The following is a 15,206-nucleotide window of genomic DNA, read 5'->3' on the forward strand; positions in this document are numbered from 1 at the left end:
AATTTAAACCAATTTCTAATTTACAATTTATAAGCTATTAATATACTACTAATTTCTAACTAACATAACAATTTCTAACTTCCAATTTAAACCAATTTCTAATTTACAATTTACAAGCTATTATTATACTACTAATTTCTAACTAACATAACAATTTCTAACTTACATTTTTAACCAATTTCCAACATTTTAACCAATTTTCCAACATTCTACTAATATATTAACTTTACAATATCAACAACAATAATAGCTAATCACACAACATCAACTATAACATCAACTTTAACAACATAAATAATAACAACATCAACAACAATAATGGCTACTATCCTAGAGTCATTAGCTTAATTTAAACTAAAATTAGTAATTTAAAAAGGTAATTAGTAAGAGGAGATTACCTAATTAACTAAAAGTGAAAATGAAAAGAAGAAAAGAGACGGTGGCAGTGGAGGCGTTGGTGGTCGGTCACGGCCTTGGTGGTGGTCGGCGAGGCGGCACAAAATAAAAAAGGAAAAAAAGAAGAATAAAAGGAAAAGAGGAAAAGAGGAAAGGAGAAAAAGGGGAAAGGAGGGCGGTTGCAGGCGGAAGGGCGCGGCAACCCTTGGCGGTGGTGGTGACAGGAGGTGGCGGCAACCTCTGGTCGCAGCCGGTGGCACGTGGTGGTGGTGGCCGAGGTTTTGTGTTTTGGGGGAAATTGATTTGAGAAATTGATTTGGGGAAAATGAGAAAGGTGTCGGAGTCGCGTCTTTGCTTTTTCAGAAAAAGAAACTATGTGACGGGTAATCCGTCACAAATCCGTCCCAATCCCGTGTTTCAAATTCTCTATATCCGTCACAAAAAAGTTATATGTGACGGAATATCCGTTGCAGACTCCTTTTTCAGATTCCTTTATGTGACGGAATATCCGTCACAGAAAAACATATTTGTGATGGGATATCTGTCACAAATCACTATTTATGTGACAGACTATCCGTCACAAGTACCTTTTATGTGACGGGTAATCCGTCACAGCCTTTGGCGCCCTGGATTTTTGTAACGCGCCATTATTATGCGACGGTATGTGACAGATAGTCCGTCACAAGTGTTTTTCCGTCACAAGTACGTCACAAACCCGTGTTTTGTGACGGAATTTTTATCCGTCCCTACGCATTCGTCACTGATCCGCTATATCCTTGTAGTGTAGCATTTAAAATCCTGGAGGAATTCAATATGAAACCCAACCCCTCCAAATGCCACTTTAGAGTATCATCAGGCAAATTCCTGGGGTACATGGTGACAAAGAGAGGAATTGAGGCCAGCCTAGAACAAATAAAAGCCATCCTAGAATTAGAGTCTTCTAAGATAGTCAAAGATATCCAGAGATTGATAGGAAGAGTTGCAGCCCTGAACAGATTCATATCCAGGTCATTTGAAAGATACAAGTCATTCTACAACCTCCTCAGGAAGAACAAGTCATTCTAATGGATGCCTGAACATGAAACAGCCTTCCGGGAATTAAAAACTTACCTGGCCGCTCCACCATTACTGGCCAAACCTAACAAAGGAGAACCCCTGACAGTCTACCTTTCAGTCTCTGAGACAGCAGTAAGTGGAGTCGTGGTCAAGGAGATTGAAGGCCAACAACATCCCGTCTATTATGTAAGTAAAAGCCTCTTGGATGCAGAAACAAGGTATGGATTACTTGAAAAATATGTACTTGTGTTTTGTCCATATTTTGCGCAGGGCTGGAAATATGACCAGGGTAGAATAGTATGGGGGTTTACTAGTATCATCCTATATTGATGTTATCATGATCGTACCTGGGTAGGGTTGATTATAATAAAAGTATTGCAAATAAAGTAAATAATATGACAAAGGAATTTGTACGTGGAAAACCCTTGAATGGGAAAAAACCACGGGCACTAAGCCAGGAGAGGATTTCACTATAATTTAAGAGGATTATAATATCACGAGTATAAAGTATAATATTTTCTCTAAGTATTATAATAATATTGCTTGTAATGTGATAAGTTGTGTTGCGTATGTTAGAGTATGCCTTGTCTTGCCAAATGATCTTCAAATTCTCCTTATATAACCAAGCTGAATGGCTGCAAAATCTTTGTACTTAATGCTGAATATTCCTCCTTAATTACTGTCTTGATTATTGTCTTTATTGCGCATTAATGCCTATTAATGCTCCTTCTTTATGACCAAATCTTCCTCTTTAATGACCATATTTATGTTGTAGAAATCTTATATATAATTATCCATAACTTGGTCAAATGTTGACCTTACACTTGACCGTTGTCCTCTTCGGCCTTGTGCCTGTCTTCTTGTACCCTGATGGCTTGACGTCCTGACACCCTGATTGTCAGGCCAGGGTTGAACTTGATCCTTAAGATGATGCGGGAGTTGAGGCTCGTCGAATGGTGCCAAACTTGGACTACCCTGACGGACCTGTCCTGATCGTCAGGCCAGGGTAGAATTCCATCATGTCAGTAGTGCAAAATTCCAGGCCCAACAATTGCCCCTTATCTCCTTATTATCACTGGGTTAGGCCAGAAATAAGGAGATAACCTTCTCTTTTCATCTTTGGATAACTTCTTCAGGACGATTCAGCGTGCTTTATCATTAAGAAAACGGCTAGTTGTAGTAAATCCCAATCTTTACCGACTATAAATAATTTCTTCACTTCATGGTTTATTATCCACCAAAACTTGATCAATTCCTCTAAAATTCTCCCAATCTTTATTTGATCTTTATCTTCAGGCTTCGTCTATTTTCCCAACAATTACCAGAAAATATAACCATGGCTGTAGAAAGAAAACAACCAGGGTTGTTGTTGCTCCTGGCACACCTTTCGCCCCAAACCCTGAAAATATTTCTGAAAATAAGCCTGAATCTTCTGAAATCAACCCATCACTCTTGGAGATGCATCCCCTGCTCTAGCTGTTGATAAGGTCACCATATTCTAAAAAAAATTGAGTTTAAGCCGATGAAGGTTCTCGACGAACAACACTCTTTCCCCCATCGTCTAAAACCTTTTGTAGTGATGATTTGGTGAGCAATATTAAGTATCCTTCTGCGAGGGTGACTACTTTCTTGGCAATTCCTCTTATGGAGAGGTCGTGGCCATTCTTCTGCTGGGTGGAATGTTTTCTTCGTTATTTGCAGGCTTGAAGCTTCTCAAGGTTCCTAAGCATGTTAAGGCTGCATGGGTTTAAACTTCTGGCAGTAAGGTTTTCTTTTCTCAGAATTGTCAATTTCGGCATAACGGACTTAAATGCTAGGCTTGCCAAAGTTAAGGAGGAGGGTTCACAGGCGGTGGGTCTATCTCCAGTACTGGAGCTGATCTTGATAAGCTAATTGATCTGACTGATGCCCCTGCCATTCCTACTAGGTATATTCAGCATGTTACCTTGTACGTATGATTCAGTCATGTAGCCTACGTACAATTGACCTGGCTTATCTTTGCCCCACCATATGAATCAGTAATGTTTGCTTTTTGATCAAGTGTATTTGCGGAGTGTATGAGTCAATGTTCATTGCCGCGACAAGGCGGTAAGACAAGGATTATATTGGAAAAGTATCCTTAGCCGATAGAGGCTAATATGTTTCGTGAGAAAGAGGAATTATGGCGCTCGGTCAGGCGAGGAATAATTTCTGATCGGCGTTAGTATCTAGCCCTGACAAGAGGGATGTCATTCGCAGAAATGTCAAGCAATGGTATTTTGTCCAACCAAGAAGAATGTCCATGGTAGAATCATTAATCATTTTGTACGTTTGCCCAGGGGGAATGTCCTTGTAAAGACAATTTCATATTTCGTTGGTCCTATTCAGGGAGGTTATCCCTGATAGGATGGATATACATTTTGCTACCTTTGCCCCAGAGGGTAAGGGTTTTATTAATGATATAAAGTTCGTCTTTTAGGCTTGCTTTGTTCAATCCTGTCATTCTTTAAACATGTTAACCTATTTTCTTCAAACCTGTTAACCTGTTTTCTTCAAACCTGTTAACTTATTTTCTTTAAACCTGTTAACCTGTTAAAATCTTGATTTTGTTAACCTGTTAGATTTTTGAACCTGTCTTGCGGTTAAGCCATCGTAATTAATTCAACCATGTATGGTTTTTGCCATAGTGGTTGAAGGGGTGGGAAAACCGGCCTGACAGGAAGGCTTATGTCCCCTGCCTGACTGGAGGGCTTGGTACTAGGCCCGACAGGAGGGCTTTTTAGACTGATGGTCGGGATAAAACATCCTTGCACCGTCTTGCTGCGTCCAGCTGGTTGTAAATGTGTGCAGTAAATCTAGTCAGGTCAGGCAATTTTTTCATGCCTAATTGGTCCTGACATTTACTGTATCCAGTGATGGTTACCAACTCGTTAGGTACAGTTAAGTGCAAGATTTTGTTTTAAAAACTAATGTATAGTAGAGTAGCCCTCAATCCTGAATATTTATGCATATAAACATTTATCATGTATAATTGTTCACGATTAAAAAATAAGAGAAATTGGGTTAGTTGCATATATATAGACATGGATTGCACATAGGACATGTGAAGCACGTAATTTTTCAAATAGCACGTCAGGTTGAAACACTGATAGCAAAGATATAGTTTTTACCTGATTCAGGGCTGATATAGATTCTTATACATGAAATAATTTCAAATGTTTTACATTCCAAGATCTTGGGATCATTTCTCCTTATAATGTTTGGAGCATGTAAGATTCTTCAATCTGTTGGGGTCAGGCTGATATTTTCTTCAAAGATATTCAAACCATATCTACATGGATTTTAGCAGGGATGACTTCTTCACAACACCAAACCAATGAATAAGGAGTTTGTCCAGGCTCGCAATTTTTTTGTTTTCTTTTTGACGACCACCTTTTCATTTAATTTCAGCTTGACCATTTGCTTTAGGGTAGCCATGCCTCGGTCCACAAATGGCTAGGGTGTAAAGATTGGATGAAATAACTTAGTTTGTTGATGAATAGTTGGAGCATGCTTATGACAGGCTTCACATTTCGTGTTGTAGTCCAGGCAGTAAGCCATCAGGGTTGGCCAATAGTTGCCAGTCCTCAGAACATTGCTTTGCTTCATGTGGTACGAGACATTTCACGTATGATTTAGCCTGAAATCATCCAAACAAAGTGTCATTGAAAACAAAATAGGTAGAAGCTCTAAAGCTTAGCCTTGCGCCTGCCCTGAGGTAGTATACCTTGCAGGAACCAATCATAATAAGGCTTCATCTATAAATCATTGTCAATGTTGACAGGGTTCACCTATTCAGGCTTGCTGATGGTAGGTTCAAGTAAATGTACAATAGGTACTTTATCATAGCAAAGGTGAAATTTGAACCAAGGCTGGTCAAAGCACCAGCCATGGTATTCACGTCTCTTGGTATTTGCTCAATATCAAATGAAATTAATTTATCGCAAATATTTTAGCATATTCCAAATATAAAATCATTTCTTCATTCTTTACTGTATAAATTCCTTTTATTTGATTTGCAATTAAAAGTGAATCAGTTTTTACCTTTAGGTTTTGAACACCGAGGTCTAGACATACCTTGAGTCCTGCTATGAGAGTTTTATACTCAGCCTCATTATTGCTAGTTTTGAATTCACAACTCACAGCCTGGGCTATTATGTCCCCTTGTGGCAATTTCAACACTAATCCTAGCTCCATGCCCCGTACATTAGATGCCCCGTCCGTGAATAGGATCCATTCTAGGTCTGGGGTCTTATTGTCTAATTGGTTAGCTTCCTTGGCTAGGTCTAATTTTAGGTTAGGGCTGAAATCAGCCACAAAGTCTGCTAAGGCCTGTGATTTAATCACTGTCCTGGGTTGAAAGGAAATATCATATGTGCTGAGTTGAACTGGCCACTTGGCTATCCTACCTGACAATTCGGGCTTGCGTAGGACAGATTTTATGGGTAAGTTGGTCCTGACTATAATGGGGTGGCTTTCAAAATAGAGACGTAGCTTAGCACATGACATAATTAAAGCTAAAACATATTTTTCAAGTAATCCATACCTCATCTCGGCATCCACTAAGCTTTTACTTACATAATAGACATGATGTTGCTGACCTTCCTGTACTTTAACTATGCACTAACAGTAGTGTCAATGAGAGAGAGATAAACCGGCAGGGGATTTTCCTTTGCCTGGCTTGGCCAGTAAAAATGGAGATGATGATAAATATAGCTTTTAATCCTTGAATAATGTTGCCTCGTATTCAGGAGTTTTTTTACTTCCTCGTAGATGTTTATATTTCTTTCAGGGGCGGATTTGCGCTGTTTCTGACTGAGAAGGCTTTAAGGTTTCAAAATAACAGTCCAGGGCTGATTTTTGTTCAGGTCAGAATCCGGCCTGTCAGTTTTGGATGCGCCTGACTGATTTTGGTAATTGTAACTCCAGTATTGCTTTAATCCGCTTAGGACTGACTGTTATGTCTCCTTTGGTCGCCATGTAACTCATAAACTTACCACATGTCACATAAAGTTGCACTTGGCAGGACTGAAATATCTTACAAGGATATCAGAAGTAGCTTATAAATGATACACATGAATTATAAATCACAACCATGTTAACTACCAGGCGAGGATGGATTATGTCTCTAAACGTTCATGTTGTGTAATGTGTGTAACATGTTAATATTAAAATTTCTATTGATCAAAGGTTCTAGAATCATGCTAGACATGCTTGATATATAATATGGAAAAGTTAATGAGTAATCATGTAAGGATTCATAACAGTAGTATGATAATAGATCTAAGCATATCAGGACAGGCTAGTCATGACAGGTTAATTCATCCTTCAAAAAGTCAACCAGGTCAGGCTTGGTCGATTTATTTTTCCTTGATAAGCCAGGTCAGGTTAGGCTTGACTGACCCTGGCATATCAGGACTGCCCAAAAACTATCATATGTAATATGGTCACTATTAAAAATATTTGATTCATATCTACCTTGGAATATGTACTTATGATGACATATTTATTTAAAAGTTATGTAAAGGATACAACTTACCTGTGTAGGAATATTACTTAATACCTTTAATGATTTATTTTTGTGTTATTGGGTTTTATAATGTTGATCAGCATTCCCTGTCTGGTCTGTCCTGATTGGATCTTTAAAGGCGGTCAGGCTTGATTAAGCGAGTAACTTTATTTTTGAGAGCTCTTTCTTCATTGTCGTTGTTCACTTTTTTTGTGGCTCTCATTCCACTAAGAGTGTACCACGTCGAGTGTTATAACTCTCCTTGTGTCTAATCTCAGGCTTGGTACAACCGTTCAGGGTTGAACTAAATGGCCAGGCTGTAATAACGTTGAGGTCTACCCTGATACTGTCCAGAACTGACTTTGAAGCCTCTCACGATCAGGACTGGATTGCCGCGCCAGGCTTGAATTTTCGAAGTTCAAGGTTTTATTTCCTAAAAACATCAAATTATTAGAATTAAGAAAATTCACCATAGAATAAAAGCCAAAAGTACCGAAATTTTAAGATATATTGTTAACATTTTGGAAAATTTGTATTAGATCTAGGAAAAAACTTATCTGGAATTTCTTTCGTGACAAATATGTCCTTGAAATCCGCATTCTCTTGGTCAACACTAGAGTTTGTTATACTTATGATCGTTGGAAGGAATTTTGACTTGTTTTGGTAATTTTTCCTTTGGATCTATCATTTCTTCGTTTGAATTGGGAATTATGGAAACTCTTGTATCAATCTTTCCCAATGTTCTCAAACTTGTGAGAAGAGAAAATCTTGTGAACATTCTTGTAGGATTAATAAACTAGTTTCCCCACAGACGACGCCAATTGTTTTCTCCATATTTTACGCAGGGCTGGAAATATGACCAAGGTAGATTAGTATGGGGCTTTACTAGTATCATCCAATATTGATGTTATCGTGATCGTACCTGGGTAGGGTTGATTATAATAAAAGTAGTGCAATTAAAGTAAATAATATGACAAAGAAATTTGTACGTGGAAAACCCTTGAATGAGAAAAAACCACGGGCACTAAGCCAGGAGAGGATTTCACTATGATTTAAGAGGATTATAATATCACGAGTATAAAGTATAATATTTTCTCTAAGTATTATAATAATATTGCTTGTAATGTGATAAGTTGTGTTGCGTATGTTAGAGTATGCCTTGTCTTGCCAAATGATCTTCAAATTCTCCTTATATAACCAAGCTGAATGGCTGCAAAATCTTTGTACTTAATGCTGAATATTCCTCCTTAATTACTGTCTTGATTATTGTCTTTATTGCGCATTAATGCCTATTAATGCTCCTTCTTTATGACCAAATCTTCCTCTTTAATGACCATATTTATGTTGTAGAAATCTTATATATAATTATCCATGACTTGGACAAATGTTGACCTTACACTTGACCGTTGTCCTCTCCGGCCTGGTGCCTGTCTTCTTGTACCCTGATGGCTTGACGTCTTGACACCCTGATTGTCAGGCCAGGGTTGAACTTGATCCTGAAGATGATGCGGGAGTCCATGCTCATCGACTGGTGCCAAACTTGGAATACCCTGATGGACCTGCCCTGATCGTCAGGCCAGGGTAGAATCCCATCCCGTCTGTAGTACGAAATTCCAGGCCCAACAACTTGCATTTATTGTATCCTGCACAAAACTCAGACCTTGCTTTGAGAGTCGCCCAATAATAGTCCGGACCAATCTACCTATCAAATCCGTCCTCAGAAAACCTAAACTTTCAGGCAGAATGGCAAAATGGTCAGTCCAACTTAGTAATTATGATGTCACCTTTGAACCTAGAACGGCAACAAAATCCCAGGCTTTAGCAAACTTTGTGGCTGATTTAAGTCCCAAGCTAGAACCAGACCGCATTAAAGAAGTCAATCAACTAGACACCCAAAAATCAGATTAGGATTGTACCCTACACGTAGATGGAGCAACCAATATGAGAGGAATTGGCCTAGGGTTAGTACTAAAATCACCACATGGGGATATAATAGCTCAGGCTATTAGTTGTGAATTTAAACCAACAAACAATGATGCTAAATATGAAGCCCTAATAGGTGGAGTCAAGGTATGTATAGATCTTGGCGTGCAAAATCTCAAGGTAAAAACTGACTCACTTTTAATTTCAAATCAAGTCAAAGGAACCTATGATGGAAAGGATTCAAAAATGATTCTCTATTTAGAATATGTTAAAAACCTTTGCAAAAAATTTAGTTCATTTGACATTGATCAGATAACAAGAGACCTAAATACCCAAGATGTTGCCCTAGCCAGCCTGGGATCAAATTTCAGCCCTGCTGTCTTTGATAAGATACCCATTGTTCACCTGCTTGAACTGGCCATTACCAAGCCTGACCAAACTTGTCCCATCATTGAGGACAAACTCCTGGACCAAACCATACTATGATTGGTTCTTGCATGGGATTTGACCCCAAAACACGCATGAAGCAAGAACCATTAGAATCAAAGCTTCCACCTAAACTATTATTAATAACATATTATTTAAAAAGTCTCAGGCTGGACCCTACCTGCGATGCCTGGAACCACACCAGGCCAAATAAGTTATTGAGGTCATTCATGACGGATACTGTGGAAACCACAAAGGAGGCGGGAGCATGGCAAGCTATGTTCTGAGGACCGGCTACTTCTGGAAAAACTTAAGAGCTGACTACCTAGCTTATAGCTCGAAGTGTGAATCATGTCAGCTTCACTCCCTGTTCATTCATCAACCATCCGAGCTACTAAATTCCATCTCAGCCCCTTGGCCATTCATGAAGTGGGGGATGGACATTGTAGGCAAGTTACCACAAGCCCCTGGGCAAAAAGCCTACATGTTAGCCATGACCAATTACTTTTCAAAATGGATAGAAGCTAACTCATATAGGCAAATTAAAGAGAAGGACGTCATATCATTTATCAAGAGGAATATCATATGCCGTTATGGCATCCCCTCAGAAATAGTTTGTGACAATGGCACACAATTTGTGGGAAAGAGAACAACGGCCTTTTATGCACAGTGGAACATTAATCTGGTGACCTCCACACTAGGCTATCCCAAAGCCAATGGTCAGGCCGAATCCAGCAACAAAGTGGTGATTAACTGCCTGAAAAAGAACTAAAGCAAAGAATAGGCAAATGGGTTAAAGAACTCCCTCTAGTCCTCTGGGCTGACAGAACTACACCTAAGACATCAACTGGCCAGACACCTTCCTCCATGGTCTATGGCTGTGAGGTAGTAATCCCAGCAGAAATCGACGTACTTACTACCATGTGCAGCCTGAATACTGTTGAGGAAAACCAACCATTAATGCAAGACAGCCTGACCCTGGTTGAAGAGCTGAGAGATGCAGCCAGAATCAGGATAGCATCCTACCAACAAACGGTAGCCAGAAGCTACAACAAAAACGTAAACATCAGAGTATTCAGGGAAGGGGACCTAGTCCTACTAAAAGTCTTTCCAAATACAAAAGATAAGAATGCAGGAAAACTTGCACCTACATGGGAAGGCCCTTACCTGATTAATTCAATAGTAGGACAGGGAGCTTACAGACTTCAGAACCTGGATGAAGAAATGATCCCTAGATCCTGGAATATCTCTAACTTAAAACTCTTTCATGGATAAGCCCATTTATTTTTGCCTGAACCAGGTAAGTCTATCAATCATATCTCTTACTTGGCATGCTTTTATATGTAATTATCTTGAATAAAATGATCCATGTTCTTTCTATGTGATTTCCTGCTACCTGCAATTGCGTGACAAGTTGAAAATTTTACTATATATCTCAAACCACTATACTGAATCCTGAAAACTTATTTTACGCTTTTCCTGCAACTATTTAGCATAATATATTTGTATGCTTAAACAAATATTCAGGATTGAGGGCCATTCCACCTAACCTGGACAACATTCAAGAAATGCCTCACAAAACTCTGACAAATAGAGATCAATAAAAATCTCAAACATTTTGTCACATCTAAAAATACATAAAAAACTGAGCTCAGTACAATAGACAAGTAAGATGGGGAAATAAATCCAGACTACTTGTCTTAAGCCCTCCTGACAGGTTGAGGGCCATAAGCCCTTCTGACAGACAACTATCCCTCCTACTCAAAAAGCCCTCTAAACAGGCTGAGGGCAATAAGTCCCTGAATAGACTGAGGACCATAAGCCCTCCTGAGACATTATCTTAACAGGTACAAAAAATTTCAAACCACGCGCACAAAGAAAATCAAAAAGTTACTTCAGATTGAATTCTTATTCATAACAAAGGAAGATCAAAAACAAAGTTTTTCCAGGGAACATCCCCCCTGGATGGGCAAAAAACCAGCTAGAATAATTCAAAGTTTTGTACAGGAAATATCCCCCCCTAGATAGGCAAAAAAGTTATCCTAAGTAAAATTATCAAACTGCCTTAGAGGCAATAGCAGAACCTATGCCTTCATCAGTAACCTCCTCCTCCTCCTCCTCATCCTCATCCTCATCAGCCTCATCACTTAAGTCTTTAGTTGGGGGAGAGTCGACCACATCATCAGCATGCAGTTTGTGAAAATCAGGGTAGGCAGCATTACGATCAGCCATTTCTTGCTCCAGGTTCCAGTACGGCCTAACCTCAACAGGCTCCTTCATAGCATCAGCCCGACCCTTGCCAAAGAAATACCAGGCATCATCCTTATACCTGCTTTACATTGTGTCCCTCTCAACAGCAGATCCTCATTTACCTTCAAAAGATCTTGTATAGCCTGCTTTTCAGCTTTGAGTTCATCCTGGACAGTAGCAAGTTTGGCCTGAGCAGACTTCACTGCATTCTGAGCAGACCCCAGCTTGGACGTTTCAACAACCAACTTTGCCTTGACTGCCTCATTTTACTTCTTCAAAGCTTCATTTTCTTCTCTCAGCGCCTCCAGGTCAGTCTTCAAGGTTTCAACATCTTTCTTCAAACACTACACCTCTCAGTCCCAAGACATTATTCTTGGCGTTAGAAGACTTTAGTTCACAAGCACCCCTCAGCATATCATTTACATTCTGCAAAGAAATCACGAGTAGGTAAGCAGGATTAGAAATTGAGAAAGTAATATAAAAACCAAGGAAAAAGAACCATACCCCCTCCAGCATAGCAACCAAAATGGCAGCACAATCCCTGGAATGATACATAGCAGCTACAGCCTGGGCAGACGATTCCTCAGCTTGATACATTGAGTAAGGATCATCAACCAAGAAAGAATGAGCTTGGATATGTTCTTTGGCGAACTGTACATCACTAATTCTGGCCCTGACTTCCCTAACCTCGCTCGCACCTTCACCAACAGCTCCAACTCCCTCAAAGACCTATGCCTGCCTTTTCCTTTTGTTAGCCTGTCTGGACTCGTCAGCATCACCCACAACCTGTGGAGGAGACATCAGTTGAGCCTGGTGAGTAGGAACCTGAATTTGAAGCGTACTATCACTCCCTATAACCTTGCTGCTCCGAGACTTCTCCCATGTAATTTTGGAAATCCCTGCCTTCACTACGGATAAGCCAAAGCCAGCAATCCTCACAGAAGCCCTGGTAGCTACACGACGAAATCCTGTATCAGCAATACGAACATACGCTCACGCATAAATATCAACGCAGGTAAACAAAACTTACTTCCAGATGTTGAGGCCCCTGAAGCCTTAGCATTCTTAGCAGCCTTGTAGGTGCTCAATTTAGCCTTCTTAAAACGAGGCAGGGGCTCTTGGCCAAGGCAAGCAGGAAAACTCCTTTCCTCCTCTGACAGGGCTATAAAGGCTGCAATACGATTAGCCGACCCCTCAGCATCATAATTACAAGCCCAATGAACCATTATGGCACAATACAAGTAAGTTTATATTAAAAATTGATTTACAAACTATTATGCTCTAAATTGTATACAGGGAAATACTTACCACCCTCCACGGCCGGATAACTGAGATAGTTCAGGTTAGAGGAAATAGAATCTGCCATGATAAAACATATAAGTTGTGGCCCAACCCTTATCATCGCCTGAGCAAAGTTGGTGACCAAGTGAGCCATCTTCGCCCTGACGTGAAAATTGAAACGCCCGGTAGTATTACTCTTAAGGTGATAGACGTTCTTGAAATCTTCAACAGTGATCACCAAGTTGAGTTTGGCACATAAATTTTCAACAGATTGAACAATTTTCCAAACCACAGGCATGAGTTGGAAAGGGCCAACCTTGATAGCCCTCATAATATCAATCATGAATGAGGAAAAGGAAGCTTGCAACCTCCATTGAACGCCTATTCAAAAATACAAAACCATCCAGGACTGCACCAATTGGCCCTGACTGGACCACTCTCTGGAACCCAAACCTTAGCATCACTGGGAAGCAAACCTCTACCCTTCAAATAATGTTCAAAAGAAGGCTTCAGTTGATTAGCCTCAGGAAATGAAGCAGACAACGGCTTTACAGGGGGTAAAGCTGAGACCTTTATGCATAATAGCCAGAATTTCTGCAGGGGCAGAAACTTCAACGACCTCGTCCTCAAGAATAACGTCAGGAACATCAACCACCATTGGAGGTTGCTCAGCCTCAACAGTTTTTGGTGCAGTAGTTCTTCTTCTCCCACCAGCCATTTTTTGATTAAATATGGAGGTTATTGAAACAGGATTTTATCTTTCAAAGTAATCAGAGAAAGAAGAAGAAAAGTTTGGAAAAGTGGAAGAATGAAAGTAAGAAAAGAACAATTGACAACTCAAGTCAATTTATAGGCACAAATCAAGCTAACGGATAACACAAGTGGATGAGTTTAATCATGACTCTCCTAGGGTTTGATGAACCTACCCTATTTAATGGGCACTAGCCGTTAGGAAGTTGAAAAAAAAACACAAACTCTTTTCCGGTAAGACTCTCACATTTTTGCCTGACTCGATTTTTTATCTCCTCATTCCTGGCCAGATCCAATGAAAATAAAGAGATAAGGGGCAATTGTCGGGCCCAGATTTGTCCTGCCTAATCAGATAAATGCCAAGCGATAATTATCAGGCCAACTTGGGCAGGGGCAACCCAAAACCAAGTACCCACTACAGATACAGACACCAGCCAGGGGGGAAGAGCAGGTCAGGAGTCCATATCTTGCCTTCCCAGAAGATGTAAATACCTAGCATGCATTGGATACGCCTTGAATATGCCAGGCAACAATCAGAGTGCAATAAAGTGGTTCCTACTTACACGGGAGACCTATTCAACAAGCCTAGAAAAGAGAAGAAGCAGTCAACCAAGCAAAACGTGAGGATAAGCAGTTGCAAGGTCAAATAACCACTTCCGGGTAAATAGGACACAAGGCCTATTAACTGGGAACGTTCATATGAACGTTGGAGGAGCCATTAAAGATAATAAAAGGCCACTATAAATAGAAAAGGGAAAGAAGACATAGAGGATCGATCACTTACTCACTTACTCTCACTTTGTTGTATACACTCTAATAAATTCTACATACGTTCTTACTTATTAATAGCCTAACACACTTGTTCCATGTCAGGATACACAAAACTATAGTAAAAATCCCACCTGGCTTGGTGCCCGTGGTTTTTTCCCTTATTCCCAGGGTTTTCCACGTATAAATCTCTGTGTCCCATTTTATTGCTTACTCTTTACTTATTTTTCGTACTAGTCAGGCATTGTTTATTGAGTTAAATCACCCTGCAAAATAATCCCCTGGAAAGACAATACCTCCGTGTAAAATCTTGCTAAAACAGATATGGTTGCTACTTGTAGGATTCTTCAAGGTTTATTGCTTGACTTATATGATGGACGCACTTTCATGGAATAGCGAAAAAGTAGGGTTTCCCTATGATACGTGCAATTTATATAGTCCTTTTAGTCTTTTATCGAACGCATTTTTATGCCTTTATGTATCGTTATGTATTGCAAAATGCCCCAAATTGGCTACTTTGGTTTGTTTTGTCTAATTTGCAAAAATGAGCCTGGAAGTAGTGAAATCGCACCCTATTCGTCCTATTTAGCATGCCTTATGAGGAGACGGGAGTTTTTGGAGCAAGAGACGTGCCTTGGAGTGCATGAAGGAAGGTCAAGGGAGCTGTCATAGACGAGTTAGAGGCGGACTTGGTGGAAAAGCACTCAATCGAGGAGAATTGATGGTCGATCGAGTGGTTTGGCTGACACAAGGATTCGATCGAGTGATTCTATCTGCTCGATCGAATTGGTTATTATTGGAGTTCCTCGATCGAGAGGTTTATTTGCTC

The sequence above is a fragment of the Silene latifolia genome, chromosome 9 (genome assembly GCF_048544455.1).
Source record: "Silene latifolia isolate original U9 population chromosome 9, ASM4854445v1, whole genome shotgun sequence".
In the NCBI taxonomy this organism is placed as follows: Eukaryota; Viridiplantae; Streptophyta; class Magnoliopsida; order Caryophyllales; family Caryophyllaceae; genus Silene; species Silene latifolia.